The following is a 7,955-nucleotide window of genomic DNA, read 5'->3' as shown; positions in this document are numbered from 1 at the left end:
CAGAAGCAGGGGAGGGGCAGAGAGAGCGGGAGACACAGAATCCGATGCACGCTCCAGGCTCTGAGCTGTGAGCACAGAGCCTGATGCGGGGCTCAAACCCACAAACCATGAGATCATGACCTGAGCCAAAGTTGGACGCTTAACTGACTGAGCCACCCAGGTGCCCCTCACAGTTTTTTTTTCTTGCACTCCATATATCTTTTGAGAAGAACTTATTATTAGGTTTTATTATTTTACAGAGTCTAAAAATATTTCTTCTTTATCTGAATCACTTGGTCTATTTACATGTATCTAAACTGTTCTTTTGTTGGGTTATATTTATCATCTATTTAAGTGCTTTCTACATGTGCTGCCCATTCTTTGTTCATTTTCTCTTTCCTCTTTTGTCTTCTTTTGGAAGGATGAGTTATTATTTTTTACCATCACCCTTCATATAAGAATATGAAAGCTACAATCTCTATTTGTGTTCTTTTAGTCATAATTTCTTTGTAGAAGCCAACAGAGTATTCAACGTATAACCAGAAACATATCGGATCCTACCTTCTCTGTCAGCCTGGGTTCTAGAGTGGGGTATGTAGTTTAGATCACCCATCCTGTTTGCAATGACTGTGGTGTATGTGAAAAGAAAACTTTTGGTTGTTATATGCCACTAAGATTTTTTGTTTATTGTTACTGCATCATAACAATATATTCTAATATATAAATTATTACCAGTGATTAAATATTGTCATATAAAAGTCAAAAGTGTATGTGTTTGTGCGTGTCTGTGTATTTGTAAGTAAATTGTTATAAAAGGCTGGAAAGATGATGATCCTATTTCTATAGTGACATATTATTTGGTTAGCATGTGTCTGTGGAAACTGGAAAGTATATCAGGTATGTGATTCATTTGGAGCTCTAGAGGAAGAGTTTACAAATACACTGCTACTGCTATGATTTGATTTTTGTTGTCCTACTTGGTAAAGGAATACAAGGTAATACAAGCTATAAATCAATCAAAAAAGAAATGGCTAGTTTAAAAGCAAGAATGGAAAAGACTAGAAGAAGTCCACAATTTGGCAATTTGCAGGTTTGGAAATGCCATTGTTCCTAATCCCAAATAATAGAAGTCAAATTTGAGAAATGATTTCAGTGATAATTGCCAATTAAACTCAGTGCTGTACTGAGGACCAAATGAGGTATACTATGGTCATACCCATTAGTTATAATCACTAAATCTGTATAAATTTCTCAGAGGTAAGGTTCAATTAATGATGTGTCATGAAATAAATTACTTACTTAGACAAAGAACTTAGTGGAAAGGAATTAACTTTCCTACTAAAGTCCGATAATTAAACATAATGATAATTAATCCAAAAAACAGTCATATGGGAAGATTGTAAAAATGTAAACATATATTTGATACAGACCTAACTTAAGAACCAAAACTATAGGTCTCTAAAAAATGTAGGTTAGACAATGGTCACTTAGATATAATACCCCAGTAACTCAAATAGAAAATTATGAGTTATAGTTATTAAGACTTTGTATATTTCAAACATATCACTGAGCAAAAAGGTTGTTCAGTGACTAGAAGAAAATAGAAAGAAAATTGTTTCAAATAATATATGTGATAAAGGACTTACATTCAGACTATATAAAGAATGCTTACAACAAAAAAGACAAATGACCCACTTTGAAAGTGGACAAAAGTTTGGAGTAAACAGATCTGTATACAACTGGCCAATAAGCATTCAAAAGCTTCACAGCATCTTAATGATGAGGGAAATGTAAATCAAAACCACAATGAGATGTCACTTCCCATCCACTAGAATGGCTATTATTAAAAAAAAAAAAAAAAAAGGCAATGAGTGTTGACAGGAATGTGGAAAAATTAAAAACCTCACATATTGTGACTAGGAATGTAAAATATACCAGTATGTTTGGAAAATAGTTTGACAGTTTCTAAAAACATCAAATGTAGAATTACCATATTACCATATTATTCAGAAATTCCATTTCTGGGTACCCAGGGAAAATATGTGTCCACTCATAGACTTATATGCAAATATTTAAACTTAAGCTAACCTAAATTTAACTTAAAGTTAAAAAAATAAATTTTACTTAAAAGAATTACTGTGATGAAAACAAACAACTATATGGAGCCCCAAGCTTCACATACTAGGATACTAAGTCTTTGATTCATGAAAAAGGCCATGTTAGAAAAGGTAGCATAACAAAAAATTTTTACTGCTATTTCAGGCATCTGAGACCTGTACTATCCCAAGTTCTGTTAAATATAGTAAATCTGAGAAAATGCTCTGTCAAAAACTAAGAGAAAAGAAGACGTAAAGCCTTAGTACAGTCTACATGATATAGAGTTTTAAGTTAAGTGATGCAGGGGGATGATAAAGGAATGTGGAGAAATGGTAATGCCCAATGAATGTGGGACTCAAAGTCACAAACCTGAGGTGAAATCAAGAGTCAGATGCTTAACCAACTGAGCCTCCCAGTGCCCCTACAATTTTATTTTTAAGTAATCTCTACATCCAACATAGGGCTTGAACTAAAAATCCTGAGATCAAGAGTCACATGCTCTACCAACTGAGCCAGCAAGTTGCCCAAGTAGAGAATTTTGTGTGTGTATTCACAGTTTGGGATAAGAAACAAATGAAAATATAACCAAATAGCAACCTAAACATAGTGTGGGGTTTGAAAATAAATTAAAGTTCATTGATAATAAAAAAAAAAATTAAAATAGGGGCACGTAGGTAGCTCTGTAAGTTGAACATCCAACTGACACTTGATTTCTGCCCAGGTCATGATCTCACAATTCATGAGATCAAGCCCTGAGGACTCTATGCTGACAGCATGGAGCCTGCTTGGGATCCTCTCTCTCCCTCTCTTTCTGCCCCTCCCCCTGCTCCTGCACATGTGCATGCTCTTGCTCTCTCTCACTCTCTCTCTCAAAGTAAATAAAGAAACATTTTGAAAAATGAAAACAAAACATAACAACCCCACCCCCCTACATACACAGACACTTCCACTCTTAACCTAATGTGTCAGAATTTGACACTGTCATTTAATATTTATTATAAAAGCAATGATTATGCCTCTTTGTTAAATTTATTCTTGAATAGTTTCAGAGGTCACACACCCAAATGTGCAGTGGATTCACCTGAAAGACCAGATAAATTACACTGCACAGAAATGCACCTCAGAAAGCTTAACCCCAGATAAATTTTATCCTGGCTTCTAGAGATGAAACCCAAGTAGCAATGGAACAAAATGTTCTTAACTCTATCCCTATAGGTTTTCTGTTTTATCTTTCTTCTGATTGTTTTGCTTTTGTTTCTCCTTTATTTACAGTCAGGTTATTCCCCAGTAATGGCAACAATTACTGGGTTATTTGTATGATGTGACCATTTGATGAACAATAAATATCTGTTCTCTATTGGCTAAGAGATGGCAGAAAATCTGGCTCGTAGTCTTTACTTGATTTATTTGTCAGTATTTTAGCTCTTCAGAATATAATGTTCATGGTAAAGAAGAACATCCCTTTGATGATCTAGAATAATGAATTTTTGTTTTTTTTCTCTATTATTCTCCTGTCTGAAGTCACGGACATGAAACCATAAGTATTCTATGTGTCTGTAATACAGAAAGCCACTACCTCTTACTGGGAAAATTCAAAATATTTTTCTCTATCTTCGGGAGTATTAATAAATTATAAACTCTCCTAATTAGACATTATCTGGTTGGCTTAGAGAAATAAGTAAGCACACATATGTTTCTAAAATTATCAAAAGACAAGGAAATTAAATCTTTAATATATAAAGGACCATAGACTTAAAAATAATATTGAGGACTTTAAGAGACAAAATAGATGGGGCACCTGGGTGGCTCAGTCAGTTGAGCATCCGACTACGGCTCAGGTCTTGTTCTCACATCTCGTGAGTTTGAGCCCCGCGTCAGACTCTGTGCTCACAGCTCCGAGCCTGGAGCCTGCTTCAGACTCTGTGCCTCCCTCTCTCTGCCCCAACCCACTCACATTCTGTCTCTGTCTCTCTCAAAAATAAATAAACATTAAAAAAAAAAAAAGAGAGAGACAAAACAGATGAACATAAGGGAAGGGAAATAAAAATAATATAAAATCAGGGAGGGGGACAAAACAGAAGAGATTCATAAATATGGAGAACAAACAGGGTTGCTGGAGGGATTGTGGGAGGGGGGATGGGCTAAATGGGTAAGGGACATTAAGGAATCTACTCCTGAAATCATTATATCACTATATGCTAACTAATTTGGATGTAAATTAAAAAAAATAAAAATAAAATTAAAAAATAATAATATTGTTACTATAGAAACTAACTCATAGACACTTTATGTATCCATTTCACATAATTAAAATGAATTTTCAGTAAACTAATTTAATAATTCTGGTATTTTAAAAAATCTATCTTTTCTCTAATTTATCAGTATGAAATATTGTACAAACATACATTTTATTCTACCTCTTTTTAGCTTTTCTAAGTTTATAAAGACTTACTGGCCAAATAAATTAACATTATTTCTACATATTTTTTAAGATTATTTTAACACTGGGGCACCTGGTGCCTCAATAATTTGAGCATCCAACTATTGATTTCAACTCAGGTCATAATCTCACAGTTGTGAGATCAAGTCCTGAGTTGGGCTCCATTCTGAGAGTGGAGCTTGTTTGGGATTCTCTCTCTCTCTCTCTCTCTCTCTCTCTCTCTCTCTCTCTCTCTCTTTCTGCCCTCCACTCAACAACAACAAAAATTATTTCAAGAGTAATCATATTTTATAATACAGCAGCTTGCTGATAATTTCCAAAATATTTAGATAATTTAAAACTCTAGATTGATAGATAAATGGATTTTAATTAACAGATAATTATTGAATACCTACATAATTTCTAATAGAGAATTCTGAAACATTCATTATAAAACAGATTTAAGCTTGTATACTTTAGCCCCTTCTTTTTATATTCTAGACAGACTATATCTTTGGGTAGTATTACTGATGTTTATTTTTGCCACTTTAAGATGAGAAAGTTATATGTGGCTGTATGGTTTATGTTACGTGTCTTTAGGACTTTGAGTTTGCTAAATGCTTAGGCATGCCAGACAGTTGTCAACTGTTCAGCCCACTCTCCACTTTTCTCTGTGAAATAGAAGTTAATTAATTTGGATATTGTGAATTAATATGAGTAGTTGCATTTATACTAAGAGCAATAGTGACACAGGAATACAACCATGCACATGCTTTTTTTGTTTTTCATGGAATTAGAACACTTCATTCTATAGCATTGAATCTCAGATTGATGTCTAGCCATTGTTATTCTTTAGGACTTAATAAACTCCTACAGAGCTGTTGTCTATGTGGATTACAGCCATCAATGTTTATCTTGGTAAAAAGTAAGCCATAAAATTTTTAAATATATATTTTGTCCATTCATCTGAAGATAGCAGTGATGAACATGGTATATCTTAACAAAATAACATCATGATATTATTGTGGTAATGGTTTGACTTCATGAATTCCCTGAGGGAGAACTGCTGATCTAAAAATAAAGTATTTGTTTGTTTCCAAATAATAAGGGATAAAACTTAGTAAGGGACTTTTATTTATTTTGTTTATAATTACTGGGTTTGTAAAGAATAAAATGTATTCAAATCAAACAACTTTTTCTGAAACTTGATGGGCTTGCCTCCTTGGTTTAGTGATGAGTAATATTGACTATAATACATGAGAAATTTCTTTACCTTATATGTAATCTGTCTTGCCAGAAACAATTCTATGCCTTAGAATAAACTTTGGTAGAATGAAATCTTGCCATTTGCAAGATTACAGGGATGGAACTATGCTTAGTGAAATAAGTCAGAGAAAGACAAACACTACATGATTTTACTCATGTGGAATTTAAGAAACAAAACAGATGAATGTGGGGGAAGGGAAATAAAACTAGAATAAAATAAAAGCAAAAAGGAGGGCACACCATAAGAGACTCTTAACTGTAGAGAAAAGCTGAGGGTTACTTCAGGGGTATTGGGTGGGGGGATGGGCTAAATGGGTGACAGGCATCAAGGAGGGCACTTCTGATGAGCACTGAGTGTTATATGAAAATGTTGAATAACTAATTTCTACTTCTGAAAACAATACATACACCATATGTTAACTAAATCTTTATTTAAATAAAATATTTTTTTATGTTTATTTATTTATTTTGAGAGATGGTGAGCGAAGACAGGTGGGTCAGAGAGGAGAGTCAGAGGGTCAGAGAGAGAGGGAGGGAGAGAATCCTAAGCAGGCTCAGTACTGTCAGAGCACAGCCTGATGCAGGGTTTGATCCTATGAACCATGAGATCATGACCTGAGCCAAAATTGAGTGGACCACTGAACCAACGGAGCCACCCAGGTGCCCCTAGATAAAATATTGGAAGAAAGAAAGTATAAACTTTGTGCTTTATGTTGACTTTTTTCTAGTCTTATTTATTAAAAAAAAAGAATACTAATGATATCTCATGCACAGAGATCAGTTAAGGTATTGTCAATCATCTATGCTTATTTTTTAATGTTTTACTACCACTTTCTTTCAAGAGTTAACAAAGTGTTCATTATCCTATATTAAATTTAAAATTCTCCATTGATAAAAAAATTTTAAACTGCTCTTCAATATAAATATAGAATATCCTTTATAAAACTCTATTTTTGAAGTGTTCTAGAAGGCCCTTAGAAAACCACATTTTTTTTTTACTTTCTGAGGAAGATTCTGGAAATATGATAGTTTGATTTTGTTCCTATTGTAAGCATTGCATGGGAAGAGCAGTCATAATCGGAAGAGGTCCTTGGCCTCCCCTAGGTCAAAACTGTGTTGGTAGAATATTGCTACTATAAGTGTTTCAGAGAGTCTATGTTTCTTTGGAAGTCCTTAAAGATTTCAATGTTCTGGGGTGCCTGGGTGGCTGAGTTGGTTAAGCATCTGACCAGCTCAGGTCATGATCTTACACTCTGTGGGTTCAAGCCCCGAGCCAGGCTCTGCACTAACAGCTCAGAGCCTGGAGCCTCCTTCAGATTCTGTGTCTCCCTCTCTCTCTGCCCCTTCCCTGCTCATGCTCTCTCTCTTAAAAATAAATAAATGTTAAAAAAAATTAATAAAAAACAAAGATTTCAATGTCCTCACTACCCATAATATGTTTTTAATCTCACAGTAAATGACTAAAGGTATCTATATAAGAGGTACACACCTTGACAGAGAGTTTTACTCTCTTCCATTCTGCTACTATCGGTTACCTTGATATATTGACTTTAGCCATTAAGTGTCTGTCACCTACAGCTAGTTTTAAATTTACTCTGATTCTGCCCTGACATCTCTAAGTTATAGGCCAGAGTTTTGTGTTCTTAGCAAAGAGCGAAAATCGCAGACACTCATCGAAAACCATTGTATTGGGTATTTAAAATTATTGCAGCTTCAAAGAATAGGTTATTGGGTACAAGCTTCTGAAATCACATAACTTAGAAACTTTCAGATTGTCCCTGTGGACTGAGTCAGGATTTCCAGAAGTCTTCTTAGTCTAGAGAGTTCCTGAAAGCAGACTATTCATCCAAGATTAATGGAACAAGAATTAATTATATAAAATTATATAAACTGTGAAGAAAACTTTATTATGGTATTTGTTTGGAATATTGAAATTATTTTAATGTTCTTTTTTAATGTATATATGAGAAATCCATTTCTTCGCCATGTTAAACTCTAGGGAAGCCACAGAAGCTTAGTAAACTCTGGTTGTGTAAACTAAAACATTTTTTTTAATGTTATCTAATTCTCAGTGACACTTGAGTATTCAGAAGCTAATGGGCCTTCTCAATTTACATGGAAATACACTTCTTTGCAAATGTTCAATAACCATTTACCCACATATTTGCTAAGACAAATCAATTGCGTAACTGAG

Source organism: Lynx canadensis, chromosome B3, assembly GCF_007474595.2.
Source record: "Lynx canadensis isolate LIC74 chromosome B3, mLynCan4.pri.v2, whole genome shotgun sequence".
Classification (NCBI taxonomy): Eukaryota; Metazoa; Chordata; class Mammalia; order Carnivora; family Felidae; genus Lynx; species Lynx canadensis.
This window is presented reverse-complemented; position numbering follows the sequence as displayed.